Source organism: Vigna umbellata, chromosome 7, assembly GCF_029865625.1.
Source record: "Vigna umbellata cultivar VRB3 chromosome 7, Vumbellata_1.0, whole genome shotgun sequence".
NCBI classification, from domain to species: domain Eukaryota; kingdom Viridiplantae; phylum Streptophyta; class Magnoliopsida; order Fabales; family Fabaceae; genus Vigna; species Vigna umbellata.
Genome location: NC_142171.1, coordinates 13,379,225 through 13,393,647, shown reverse-complemented (window position 1 = coordinate 13,393,647; position 14,423 = coordinate 13,379,225).

The following is a 14,423-nucleotide window of genomic DNA, read 5'->3' as shown; positions in this document are numbered from 1 at the left end:
TGTCAGTCACACAACTAATGGGCTCTCTTGAAGCTTATGAACAAAGATTGAAAAGGCATGAAGAAGACTCGGTTGAAAATGCTTTCAATCAAAACTAAAATTACGGTCTCAGAATAAAGAATATGAAGGAAATAAAAGTAGAGAAGAAATTTCTAGAAATAAAGAAAATCCTAGAAGCTTCTCTAAGACTCGTCAAGAAAAATATCCTCCATGTGACATATGTAAAAGACAAGTCACTTGGAAAAAGATTGTTGGCATCATGGAAAACCTCAATGCCACTATTGCAAGAAATTTGGTCACATAGAAAAGTATTGTCGTAATAAAAATAAGCATAAAGCAAACTTTGTAGAAGAAGATAATCAAGAGAAACTCTTATTCTACGCCAATCAAGAATCTTCTGGTAGAGAAGAAAGTTGGTACTTGGATAGTGGATGCAGTAATCACATGGCAAAAGATCAAAGTATCTTCAAAGACATTGATAAATCTGTCAATGTCAAAGTTCGGCTAGGAAATGGCACCACAGTGGAGTCTCGAGGCAAAGGAACTGTCATGGTGGAGACAAAGAAAGGTACAAAATTCATCAAGGATGTTTTACTAGTTCCAAATCTTAAAGAAAATCTTTTAAGTATTGGCCAAATGATGGAGAATGGATATTCTCTTCATTTTGAGAAAGATACATGCAAAATTTATGACAATAAAATGATAGAAATTGGCCAAGTAAAAATGGAGAAGAGAAATAGAAGCTTTCCTATAAGCTTCAAACCTGGAACTAATATTGCCATGAAGGTAGAAGTTGATGACTCATGGCTTTGGCATAGGAGATTTGGCCACTTCAACACACATGCCTTAAAACTTCTATATACGAAAAACATGATGAGAGATCTTCCATGCTTGAAGGAGAATAATGAATCATGTGAAGGATGTCTCCTCGGAAAACAACATCGATTACCATTCTCGACAGACAAAGCATGGAGAGCAAAAGACTTATTGGAGTTAATTCATACCGATGTTTGCGGACCGATGAGAACACCTTCACATCATAACAACAGGTATTTCATCCTCTTCATTGATGACTTCTCTAGAATGACATGGGTCTATTTCTTAAAGGCAAAGTCAGAAGTTTTTGGAGTATTCAAGAAATTCAAGGCCCTTGTTGAGAAGCAAAGTGGAAAACAACTAAAAGTACTTAGAAGTGATCGTGGCAAGGAGTACACATCTCACGAGTTTGACAAATTCTGTGAAGATGAAGGCATAGAGCGACAACTTACAGTTGCATATACTCCACAACAAAATGGCGTGTCAGAGAGAAAGAATCGCACAGTTATGGAGATGGCAAGATCAATGCTGAAAGAGAAAAGTATGCCTAACACTTTTTGGGCTGAAGCAGTTTACACTGCAGTTTATATTCTAAACAGATGTCCAACTAAAGCAGTCCAAGACAAGACTCCTATTGAAGCTTGGAGTGGGAGAAAGCCATCGGCTAAACACCTACGAGTATTTGGATCTATCTGCTACATACATGTTCCTGATCAAAGGAGGCACAAGCTTGAAGACAAAACTATACGAGGAATATTTTTGGGATATAGCACACAGTCAAAAGGCTATCGAGTTTACAACCTACAAACTAAAAAGCTCATCATCAGTCGAGATGTTGAAGTTGATGAAAATGCTTCTTGGAATTGGGAAGAAGAAAAAGTTGTTAAAAGCAACATTCTACTTCCAGTGCAACAATCTCAAGAAGAAACTCAAGAAGAGGAAGAAAATTCAGCATCAAAGCAAGAACTATGGTCAAGGAAACGGAGGAAGAAGATCAAATTGATGATATGTTACCAAGACCAAGATTTGAACTACTGTGCACAATGTTTGGAGTTACCGAATTTGCATTAAGGAGGAGTATTAAAGTGTAATGCAAATTCTAGAAGAATGTAGAAGCTCCTTAGATAGAAGAATTGAAACGTAATACAAGTTCTAGAATATTCTAGAAAAACCTAAGATAGGAAGAAAAATCAAGAATATTCTACATAGGTAAAAATCTAGAACATTCCACATAAGTTGTGGCTAGTATGTTCTAGAATAATCTATGGGTCTATAAATACCCATCAACTCTACCATTTGATGTAAGATGTAGCCAACATCTACCATTTTGTATGAAGCCAACATCTACCATTTGTATGAGCCAACATCTACTACAACTAAAAAACAACTACAACACTTCTTTCAACTACTACTTCTACATTCTACTATCTCTACATTTTCTCTACCACATCAACTACTCCTTTCACAACCTTCAAAATACTAACACCTTTAAAAAGTAAAAGCACATGGGAAATCATGGGGCCACCTCACGGTTTTCTTAATGGCTTGAAGTGCAGATTTTTTTCACTCTCCGTGCTCTTACACTCCTCCACACAAGCATTTGATTTTGGACTTTCATTTTGTAAAGAAGCACATGACCCTTTCATTTTAACAAGCATAAGTACACATGGAATAAAGTGGGGCCTCCTATTATTTTCAATTGAAAAAGCAAGACCCTTGGGCATTTAATATTTGGAGAGGCACATTTTATTTTGGAGCTGGAACGGTGCAGCACTTGAAGAAGAAATCACGGCCAGCCTTCACAAAACGCTCCAGCAGCGTCCTCCACCAGCTGAGCAGCACTACCAACATACAGCAAGAAGAGAAGAACTCACGGCTAGAAGGTATTCACGTGAAGAATAGTTCACGGACAAAATAAAATGGAAGGTCCCCTTTTTGCTTATTTTTTTGGTATGGACCCAAAGCACAAGAGATAAAAATTTGGAAGGAAGCGTCGGCAGGAGAGGAAGAACTATCACGGTTTGGTTTCCAGCAGTGGAAAGAAGTGGTGGATGGTAATTTAAAAAGGGGAGTTGGACAGCAAAATGAGGGGGAGAGTGTAGAGTAGGAGGCAGACAATTTTGGAGGCCTGGAATAGGCTCTCGGTTCCTTCTCTTCCAGGGGCTCTGGGATTTTATTTTTTTGTACTAACACTACAAGAAATGCGTTAATTACCGAAGGCTTATTACCGAAGGCCTTTAGACCGTCGGTAAATAACGTTTTTCGAAGGCTTGTGAGCCGCCGGTAATGTGTTTGATTAATTAGGGCCAAAAATAAGATATTCCCATTCTCAAATTCATTTCGCACCAAAGTAATAATCTTCGTCTCCTCTCAAAGCTGGCCACGAAAACCCCCTTCCCCCTTTGCTCGAAACCCTTCGCCCACAAAACCCTTGTCCTTTGCATCAATCCTAAGCACGAAACCTTGGAGGAGTGATTTGCTGTCATCCCTGTCCCAGCTGCCAGTGTGGTTTTGGGCTGTATATCGCAACGTGGTGGGTTGGGAGGCTCTATTGGAGTTCAATCATGAAGAGAGGGTTAGAAATAGACTAATGCAAGTGATTGTAGAAACTAAAGAGTAAAGAAAGGTGCGAGTGCAAGCTAGGAAGCATTTCGGGTTGAGTGCGAGACGGGTGAGGTTACGGAGTTTGGAGGAAACATTTTGCGGAGAGGGCAAACACATTTTCCAGGTATGGAGAGCTCTTAATTTCTTGTTTGGATTAAACGTAATGGATGAAATCTGGTTTGAGTTGGACGAAACTAAAAATCAAATTTGTATCTTTTGAGTTTAGAATATTGTATGATGGCTGGTGATTATTGAATTTAGTTATACTCTTAGTTATTGTGCTGATAAGATTAAATGTAACCAAGTAGTGCAAATGTTGTAGTTGCAAGGGATATTTAGGAAATAAAGATGCAGAGAAGTTTTTGTAATATGGTCATGAGCATGTGATTTTGAGGACTAAGTTAATATGTAGGAATGTTAAATACTGATGCATGAATGTATCATATTTGGGTAATGGGGTTAAAGCTATTTGTTAATTTGTTTGGACTATTTAATAAGAGAATGAAAGTTTATTTTGAGATACTTAACTGCTATTAAGATCAATTCAAAAATAAATCTATAAAAATCATTCAAAAACAGAGGTAAAATCCATTTAAACAAATTTTGAATGACTAAAGAAAGCTATAAATCAACTTAAAAATTAAAATCTTCAAGAATTCAATACTCAAAACCTACCAAAGCACTCTAAAACTAGGCTAAACAAGGTAAAAGTAAGAACTAAACTAAAACAGAAACAAACTTGTAAAGAAACTTCCTAATAAAGTCTTAAATGTCTAAAGAAAACTAAGAGCACTTCAAAAGTCACTAATTCTAAGAGATTCTAAAACTCACTAAAGAAAGCCTAAAAGTACACTCAAACTAGTATAGAAATGAGGACTACACTAATTGCAGTGCAGTAAAATGCACTGCAGCTTTGTAAACAAGTTTTAAATGTTAAAAGCAAGTTAAGAAACAACCTAAAACCTACCTCTCTACAAAAACTCAAAAATTGACTATTGAGAACCTAAAACTATGCTAGAAATCTCAAATCATGAAAAATTCTCTAAACTAACAGATGAAGTTGTAATGTAACTATCTAAACATGTTTTAAATGGTACAAGACTATTGAAAACTATGGTAACTAATGAAAATAGGAAAGAAATCAAAATCTGCTTATGAAAATCGGAAAGATGCACTAGAAAGGTCAAAAGTTGCAAATTGCACTAAAGTAACCTAAGAATGTGCAATGTTCTTATCCTAACAAGAGTAAAGTAGTCAAATGAAGCTAAGAAAGATGTCAAATTGTATCAAGTAGCTAAATATCAAAATTTGGCTACTTAAAACCTAAAAAGTGTACTAAATAGGTGAAAAAATGGGAATTCACCTAAAGTAACCTAAGAATGTACAATCTTCATATCCTAACAACTTTAAAGTACTTAAATGAAACTAAGAAACATGTCAATTTCAAAGTAGTACACAAATCTCAAAATTAAAGTACTTAAAACCTAAAAAGTGTTGTAAATAGGTGACAATTTCGAAATTGACCTAAACTAACCTAACAATGTGTAATGTTCTTAGTCTAACAAGTTTAAAGAACTTAAATGAAGCTAAGAAAGATGTCAAATTGTATGAAGTAGCTAAATATCAAAATTTGGGTACTTAAAACCTAAAAAAGTGTACTAAAAAGGTGAGAAATTAGGAATTCACCTATGGTAACCTAAGAATGTGTATTCTACACATCCTAACAAGTATAAAGTTGTGAAATGAAGCTAGGAAAATACTCAAAAGCAATAAACTACCTAAAACTCAAAGTTTGAGTAGTTAGAACCCAAAAAAGTGTACTAAAAGGGTGAGAAAATGGCAATTCACCTAAAGTAGACTAAGAATAACTAATGTTAATATTCTAACAAGTCTAAAGTAATGAAATGACACTAGGAAACTACTCAAAAGCAAACAAGTACCTAAAACTGAAATTTTGAGTAGTTAGAACCTAAAAAAGTCTACTAAAAAGGTGAGAAATTTGCAATTCACCTAAAGTAGACTAATTTTAACTAATGTTAATATCCTAATAAGTCTAAATTAGTCAAGTGAAGATAGGAAACTACTCAAAAGCAAACAAGTACCTAAAACTCAAAGTTTGAGTAGTTTCAACCTAAAAAGTTCACTTAAAAGGTGACAAATTGCCAATTCACCAAAAGTAGAGTAATTTTAAGTAATGTTAACATCCTAACAAGTCTAAAGTAGTGAAATGATGGTAGGAAAGTGGTCATAAGCAAAAAATTCCCTAAAACTCAAAATGACACTACTTAAAACCTTAAAAAATGTAGTAAAAAGTACCTAATTGAGTCATTACAGGTCAAATTTCGTTCTGCTGTGATTTTGTGATATTTGGAAGTTTAAACAAGTCCAAATTGATGTATTAAAGCTGTTAGAACCATTGATATGAAGTTAGAATGACCTATATGCAATTTAGTATGTCAAACCATCATATTTGAGCCATTTTTGGAACTTGCAAAGTGAATCTGAGTTGCATTTCTGTTTTATGCATAATTAGAGTTCAAATAAGTGTATTTTGATGACTTAAAACTGTTAAAATGATTAGCAAAGTGTTAGAATGGCTTAGGCACAAAATCACTTTCAAAACCACCAATTTTGAGTCAATTTTGGGAAGTAGAAAGGTGATTTTGAGTAGCAGTTTGGTTTTGAGTTAAATTTGAGTTCTAACAAGTTTCAATTCACCAAACAAAGTTGTTGAATTGGTGAAAAGCAAAGAATAACCTAAAACTCAAAGTTTGAGTATTTAGATTATAAAAAGTGTACTTATAAGGTGAGAAATTGTCAATTCACCTAATATAGTCAACATCCTAACAAGTATAAAGTAGTGAAATGAACCTAAGAAACTAGTCAAAAGCAAAGGATTAGGTAAAACTCAAAGTTTGAGTTGTTAGAACCTAAAAAAGTGGTTCCAAGTTGGTGAAATGCTGTTGAAAATCAAGCCAAATTGCTACTTTTAGAGCTACTTCTTTGTCCAATTCAGCAACCCTTCCATTACCTAGTATGCTACCCCCTTGGAGCAAGAATTCTGGACCTTGGACGCCTCACCAAAACGTCACAACACCCCACCACACACTAAACCAGTCACAGCAAAAATCTGCACTGCACCAGATTTTAATTTCAAGTAACAGACTTTGTAGCACAATTTGAAGGCCAAACAAGTGGATTTCAAATGATTTTAAGCCTTGAATCAATAGAGGGACACAAAAGGAACCTAGGAGAGGCACTAGATCAGATTAAGCACGCAAGAAAAGTAAAAAACGAAGAGCCAAAAGTAGTGCAGTAAGGTGTTTGATAAAAATGCAACTGTTTGATGAAAGTCTCCAAAGAAGTGCAGATTTTGTGATTTTCGGTTTTTGGGGTTCAAAACTGGATTGCTTGGTTTTCAAATGATTTTTATGATTGGATTATACTTTTTTGATCATATAATTCCATTTTCAAACATGTAACCAGCTCTTGCCAACCCATAATTGAAATTTAAAGAATGTACAAAATTAAACACACTAAAAATGAAAACTGCACCAGAAAAATGGTTTTAAAAGTGTGCTTTCAAATCCAAAAATGAGTGGCAGTGTTTCTAAAGCTCAAGTGATGATTCAAGCAACTTTATATCATCAATTTAAAGGTGTTTAAACATTGAAACAACAAGGAATCACACTACACTCAAAAATCACTAATTCACTTCCAAATTTAAGCAAAATTGATGGTTTAGGAAGTGATTTTGCATGTAGGCTCAAATTTGACGAAATGAACAGTGCACACAGGTTTGAAATGGTAAAATAAACTTGTTCAAACATTCACAATGGACAGAAACAACCAGATGCTTCAAATCACACTTGCTATAGCCAATTATGCAGCATTTTAAACCCAAAATTAGCACTAGAATTGAAAACACACACTGGAATCAAACTGTACAGCATAAACAAAGCTAAAGGAAGTCCTAATTCACCAGATCTAGGTACAAAATCTTAGCTAGGAGATTTTAAATGGCCTAAGACACAACAAAATTCTGATGCAGTTTTGGTGACATTTTCATACATATTTGTCTATAGTAACTATGATTTGTTGAATCTTGCTGTGTTTGTGCATATACAATGTTTGAGCAAGTTTATTTTGCCATTTTAAAGTTGTGTGCACTGTTGAAATGATCATTTTTATGCCTATATGTAGAATCATGTCTTAAACCATCAAAATTGGCTTTAAAATGGAAGTGAACCAGTGAATTCACATTACAATCTGTTTTCAAACTGTTTGAGTGTTTAAATATCTTTAAAATGATGATAAAATTCTGCATTGCTGCATTGCTGTATTGCTGTATTGCTGTAAAATTCTGCATTGCTGTATTGCTGTAAAATTCTGCATAAAATTCTGCATTGCTGTATTGCTGTAAATTCTGCATAAAATCTTTGCTGTTTTGGTGTAAAATTCTGCAAAAATAGCTTACTATTTTGCTGTATAACCTGCATAAAAATCTGGTTGTTTTGATGGTATATTCTGCATAAAAATCCTTGGCTATTTGACCATGTGGGAAGAGCATGCATGTGGAAGGATTTCTTATTTTATTTCTGTAAGGTGTGGGTGATGTGTTTCAATAGAAGAGCCACAGTGTGGTGGTGATGTGAAGAAAACAGAAGAAGAATAGACAAGAGTGTGTGGTTGTGAAACTGTAGAGTAATGGTGTGTGAATAAAAAGAGAAAGGAGATAGAAGAGGTTATGGCAGCTGTAAGTGCTAACTTTAGTTCAAAAATATACAATCTGTGAGTTTTTTTTATTCATGTCATCCATAATGAATTTCCTACCATTCTAGCTCTGCATTATTGAACTTGATCATTCTTGACTATTGAGGTTGAATTTTAATTATTTGTTATGATTGGTGTTTTTGCTTCTGGTTCAAACATTCCTGTAGACATAGTGAGGGCAACACGTGAATGTAAACAAGGTATAACAACAACCCAACCTTTTAACATTTAAGTACAGCCAATTTCATTACACCAATTCATGATGTAAGAAGGTAATATACCTATGTTGATGTTGGTTTTAGTTCTCTTCAAGTTGCAGTAGTAAAATACATAATCCAGATTGAGGTTTATATCTCTTAATTTTATTGTATAATATCTCTTAATTTACAATCATATGTTTAACACTCTAGCATCACATTCTGCAGCAGCCCAGCGCCCTGTTTTTTTTTTCGCCCTTCGGAAATTACCGAAGGCTTTTGGCCCTCGGTAATTACCGAAGGCTTTTGGCCCTCGGTAATTACCGAAGGCTTTTGGCCCTCGGTAATTACCGAAGGCTTTTGGCCCTCGGTAATTACCGAAGGCTTTTGGCCCTCGGTAATTACCGAAGGCTTTTGGCCCTCGGTAATTACCGAAGGCTTTTGGCCCTCGGTAATTACCGAAGGCTTTTGGCCCTCGGTAATTACCGAAGGCTTTTGGCCCTCGGTAATTACCGAAGGCTTTTGGCCCTCGGTAATTACCGAAGGCTTTTGGCCCTCGGTAATTACCGAAGGCTTTTGGCCCTCGGTAATTACCGAAGGCTTTTGGCCCTCGGTAATTACCGAAGGCTTTTGGCCCTCGGTAATTACCGAAGGGTTTTGGCCCTCGGTAATTACCGAAGGCTTTTGGCCCTCGGTAATTACCGAAGGCTTTTGGCCCTCGGTAATTACCGAAGGGCGAAAGCCCTCGGTAAATGTTAGCGACAAGGGATTTACCGAGGGCTCTTTGGCCGTCGATAAGCCTTCGGTAATTACCTTTTACCGACGGTTTTGGGCTGTTTCCGAGGGCTTCTGGCCTTCGGTAATGCCCTTCTTTTTTGTAGTGATAGTTTATTAAGAATTACAGAAAGTAGGCTTAAGCCCAATTAAATGGCGCTCAACGACACTTTTGGCGCTCAGCGGTAAATGCGGTTCTTCTAAATGGCGCTCAGCTACAGTTTTAGCCCTCAGTGGTGACTACGGTGCTTCAGAACGCCGCTCAGCGGTAAAAGTTGCGTTGAGGGGTGAATGGGACTCTTCTTTTGTGCACTTTTACTTCCTTTCCTGAGTCCAGCTCCTTACTACTTCAACTTCTTTCATCTAATTCATCTTAATTCCTGCCAAAACAAGGAAAACCAAGCATAAAACCAGTCCAACTCTCTTATTTTCAAAACTTAAGCAAAAGCATTATTTCAAGCTAGTTTCTAAGTCATAAAGGTTGTTTTTAATATCAAAATTAAGTATAAAAATAATGATTTTTCAACCGTTATCACAACCCCAAACTTAGAACTTTGCTTGTCCTCAAGCAAACAAAATGTAACTCAGTCTTCCACCAATCCATACAATGGTTCACCACATTCAAAAACTCTTTCTTTCAAGACATGTAATTACTCAAATCAGCTCATAAAAAATAATTCAGTCAAGATGCACACATGCTTTAATTCAATCAAACTCATTGTGGTGTTCACATAATCACAAAGTATCCAACAAATGCTATTCTCATGAATGATCAATTAACTAAGCATAGATGTAATCATGTGCTCATGGAATTATTCCTCACTAGATAAAGTGTCTCACTCAATCCCACAAGTGTATAGAGGTCACTCATTCACTCTACTATCACAATATCACATGAATCAACTTTGCCTTTCATTTAACCACAATTAAACACCCTCACAAGCAAGCATCATCACAAGGACTTTTCTATGGCTTACAATGTGGCTGGGTTAAGAAGAAAATTGGTTTTTCTAGATCACAAAATCCTTGAGTTAAGAGAATCAACAATTGAACACAACCATTCTTACTTCTTCTCAACTTTCCTTTGCATTGAGCTTTTCTTTTTCTTTCTTTTCTTTCCTTTTTATTTTGCTTTTCACGTGCTTAGCTCAATGCTTTTCATATTCCCTTTTTAGACCTCCCAACAACCCTAAAATTGAACATTTATCAATACCACAATATATTTTTCAGCTCAACTCAAGGTAAAGATTTTCAAAAAGGGTTTTCTATCATGTTCAAGGCTAAAGGTTCAAAGGATAGAACACATTGTGCTCTCTTTTATTGGGCTAAAATCATGCATTTGGCTAATAAAGGGTTACCAACAAATGGCCGTGATCATATGACACATACAAGCAAGTGATTCAATCATAGAAACCTGGACAAAGTCATTCATGCTTTCAATGTAATAGCATTCAATCACAAAAACTCTGGAGTTCAAAACCTCACACATAAGTTCATTCAACATTCCACATACACATTCTGCATAGCATCGTAATCACAATCACAACATCAAGCATTTGTTCACATAGCTTGTGAACAACCACCTGTATATCAACATATAGTGCATAATCTCAACATCAATCAATATCCAAGCATCATCAAGCAATACTCATCATGCATAAATAACAAGCAAACCATCATAGCAGATAAAGTTTTACACTGAGTACATCACAACCTATTCTAATAACATAAGCAAATAAGTTCAACAGTACAAAACAAAAGATAGAAAAAATCCTACTCTAGAGGTAATAGCATCCATCAGTAGATACTATCTCAGCTCCTCATAACCCATGTTGTCATCCGAATCTTCCTCTTCTCCTTCATCTTCTGCATCTTCAAATTCATCATCATCCTCTTCATCATCCATAGCTGGAGCTTCAGCTGTTCCAGCTCCACTAGCCTGAGCTTGCTCCTCTGGCCATGCCACCACATTGTTGAACTCATCCGTGGTCCACCGATGTCCTGGGGGTGTATCCTACATCCCAATGATCATTTCTGCTGTGGTCACCTGCCCTTTGTGGATGGACTACATCCTAGCATCTATAAGAGACATATACATATCTCTCATCTGAAACGCCTCTACATCATGAGGCTGTGCAGGTGCCTGTGGTGGTCCTCTTCCTCTGCGAGGATGACGTGGTGGTATTGGCTGAGCTGCCTCATCTCTGCCACAATACTGCCTATAGTAGGCCTCATCAATCGCCTTTTTAGGCCTTTCAAACGGCGGTGTAGAAATATTCACTCCAGCTAGCTCACAGAGGTATGTGATCAGAGAAGGATGCCCCAAAGGTGCCTTATTGTTCATAGTATTTGCACACACCTATATGTCATTGGCTATGACCTGGCCAATGTTAATTGATGGAATCCTACTTGACTTAGTCTTCCTTTTGAATTTTTATTTTTTAGCTCTTAAGGAGCATGGGTTACTATAAATACCCAGCTCCTCTATTGTATTGGGACTTTTGAGCTGAATGAGAATTATATTTCTGAAATCAGAATAATTCTCTCTTGAAAGTCATAGGCTAGAGAGTCCAAAGACTCCCTCTAGCCACCTTCCAAGCACACTCTCATTCTTCCATTTTCTCCAAAATTCCACGGTGCTTTCTCACTCCTCCACGCTGCATCCTTCACTGCCACCTCTCATCCAATCCGCGTCAGTGGCGTCAGCACACGCGTCCTCTTGTCTCTCGCGCCTCAGACACGCACACCACAGTCTCTTTCTCGTTCCTTCACTCACGCATCCACATTTCTCTCATTTTCCATTTTGAAGAAACCTCATCTGCTAGGGTTTCTCCCTCTCAAACGCATCATCATCACAGATCCACGTCTCTTCCTCCGTAAGTTTCATTCCTCTTCATGAATATACATCTCCTTCCATATTTGCACCTCATCTTCACCATTTCTTTTGATTTCCACCGATTAAAACCTTGTTTCACATTCGATCCAGACTTTTCACCGATTGTTTTCCTCCAATCTTATGTTTGAACCGATTAATCGGTTCATTTTGAGTTTTCCCTCTTTTCTAGGGTTCGTTCATGATTTTAGGGTTTTCTATTCGAGTTTAACCTTCTGTTTTTGTTCTTCTTCGAGTTTTTGTCCATTTCCGCTGCGTCTTCACTCGTCGGAGAAGCTTCGAGGAGTCCGAATCGAGCTCGCACAGCTTCGGTCGTCAGCTTCTCGGGCGTTTGTCCATCAAGTGGTATTCAGAGCAAGGTCGAACACGCTTCGAAGATAAGTATCACTTTCCTTGCGTCTTTTCGCTTTGTCTTGATTCTGAGTATTTTGTGTTGATTTGTTGTAATCTGTGTTTGTCTTTGTGTTCTGGTTTAACGCTGTGCGTTTAACTTCTTTCATTTTAGCGTTTATGTTTCGTTCATTGTTTCTGTTCTGAGTTTCCTTCAATTTCTGAGTTAAGTTTGTTTCGCCTCCCTATTTTATTCATTGTTTGTGTTGTTTCGATTTTGTTCTCACTGTTTCGCGTCTATGTTGAATTTTCTTCTCCTTCCGCGTTGTTCAACACATGCGTTTAACTGTCTTGCGTTGTTTCGGTATGTCTTATGTTGATTCATCTTGTTTTTGTCTTGTTTTGAGTTCTATATTGTGATTCGGTGCATCTGTGTGTTTAATCTGTGCTTGAGTCATTATTTTTTAGTCTTATTATCATTTTATTTCGGTGCAAGTATTGGTTTGAGTCTTTTCATTTGAAAATCACATTTCTGTCATGTTCTAGTCTTGTGCATTGTTTTAATTGTCAGTTTAATTCGAGTTTAACTAGCTGATGCTTGTGTTTTGTGATTCATTTGTGTTGCTTGCACTGAGTAAGTTCTGTTCACCGTATATAAGCTATGACATTTAGATAAATGAGCTTGGTGGCAGATTTCAGTGGTAGAGATAATGAATCTCATGTTCTTGAATCTGTTTAATGATAGCTTTGCTTGGTTTCTGCCTAATCAATAACAAGTGCATACCAAGTGAGCAATGAAAGGCTCAGCCTAGCTCGGTTGCACATTGATTAATCAACAGATTTGTGATTTGGCCAGCTACACCGAACTGGTTTTTCTTTGAAGTCTGTGTTAATGTTTTGAGTGTGTGTTTGTTCTGCTTGGTATAAGTTCATTGCTAAGCTTCTAGTTCAATCATATTCAAGAGTCATTTGTGTTTGCTGTTTTGTTATTCAAGTTCAATTTCTACAGTTTTGGTTAAAAGTGAAATTTGATGCTAGAGTCAAAAGTTATCAATGAAACCAATTATGTCTTTTCTTTTTATTAAGTTGAACCATTAATCTGATACAAGTAAAGTGCTGATTTGTAAGCTGCATTGATCTTAGTCTATTGTGGATTGTAGCAAGAGTTGTAAGTCAATAACATTTGAAGCAATTAAGGATTAATCCTACTGTTAAAAAAAAAAAAAAGAGTTGAAGGACTTAGTGCAATTCACAATAGCTGCCTCTAATTCAGAACATCAAATATGAGAAATAAAACAAGTTTCTCTGAGGCACAATGTCAAACAGTTTGGTATGCCAATTTATAAATCAAATCTGTTCAGTATTGGTTCAACTTAAGTCCCTTTTCTTGCTTTACTAATCTGTTCTAGTTCTATTCCTTAGGTTCTATTTGAGTGCTCACATTATTCAAAGCTTTGTTTCTTGCTTGTCTTGGTTGATAACTCTGGTTTTGTCTATCACATGTGCAATCTATTCTGCTGATCTTAATTTGAAGCTTTTACTTGCTTTATTCATCTGATCTAGAGTTGTCTTAAGCAATAGATCTGCTGTGCTGTCATTGTTTTGTGGCTGTCTTACTATGTTCTGCATATCACTTTGCATTGTCTAGCCTCTGCCTGTTTGAGAAGTTGTTACACTCTGGTTTCTGGAAATTGAAAGAAGGTTTGTGTGCTTGGTAGCATCTTAGGTGGTGGTAGTCTAAAAGACTTTCCAGCTTGTACTGCCAAGGGAGAATCTCCCTTCCAAACCTTTCCATTTTGAGTGCTTTAAGTTTTCAAAGTGAAGCCTGAGTGTAGAAAAGAAATTGGATCAATTAGATTGGAGCAGTTGTGATTTGCTTAAACTGACATTGCATTCATTTTGGCTTATAAACTGTTTGCTGAAATCATTGAGATATTATATGTCTGAATGTGATTACTGATTTCATGGTTTGCTTACAATTGTTGAAATCTGTTGAGTTCTTATTAGCACCATCATTCTTTCTTTGTTGAGATCAT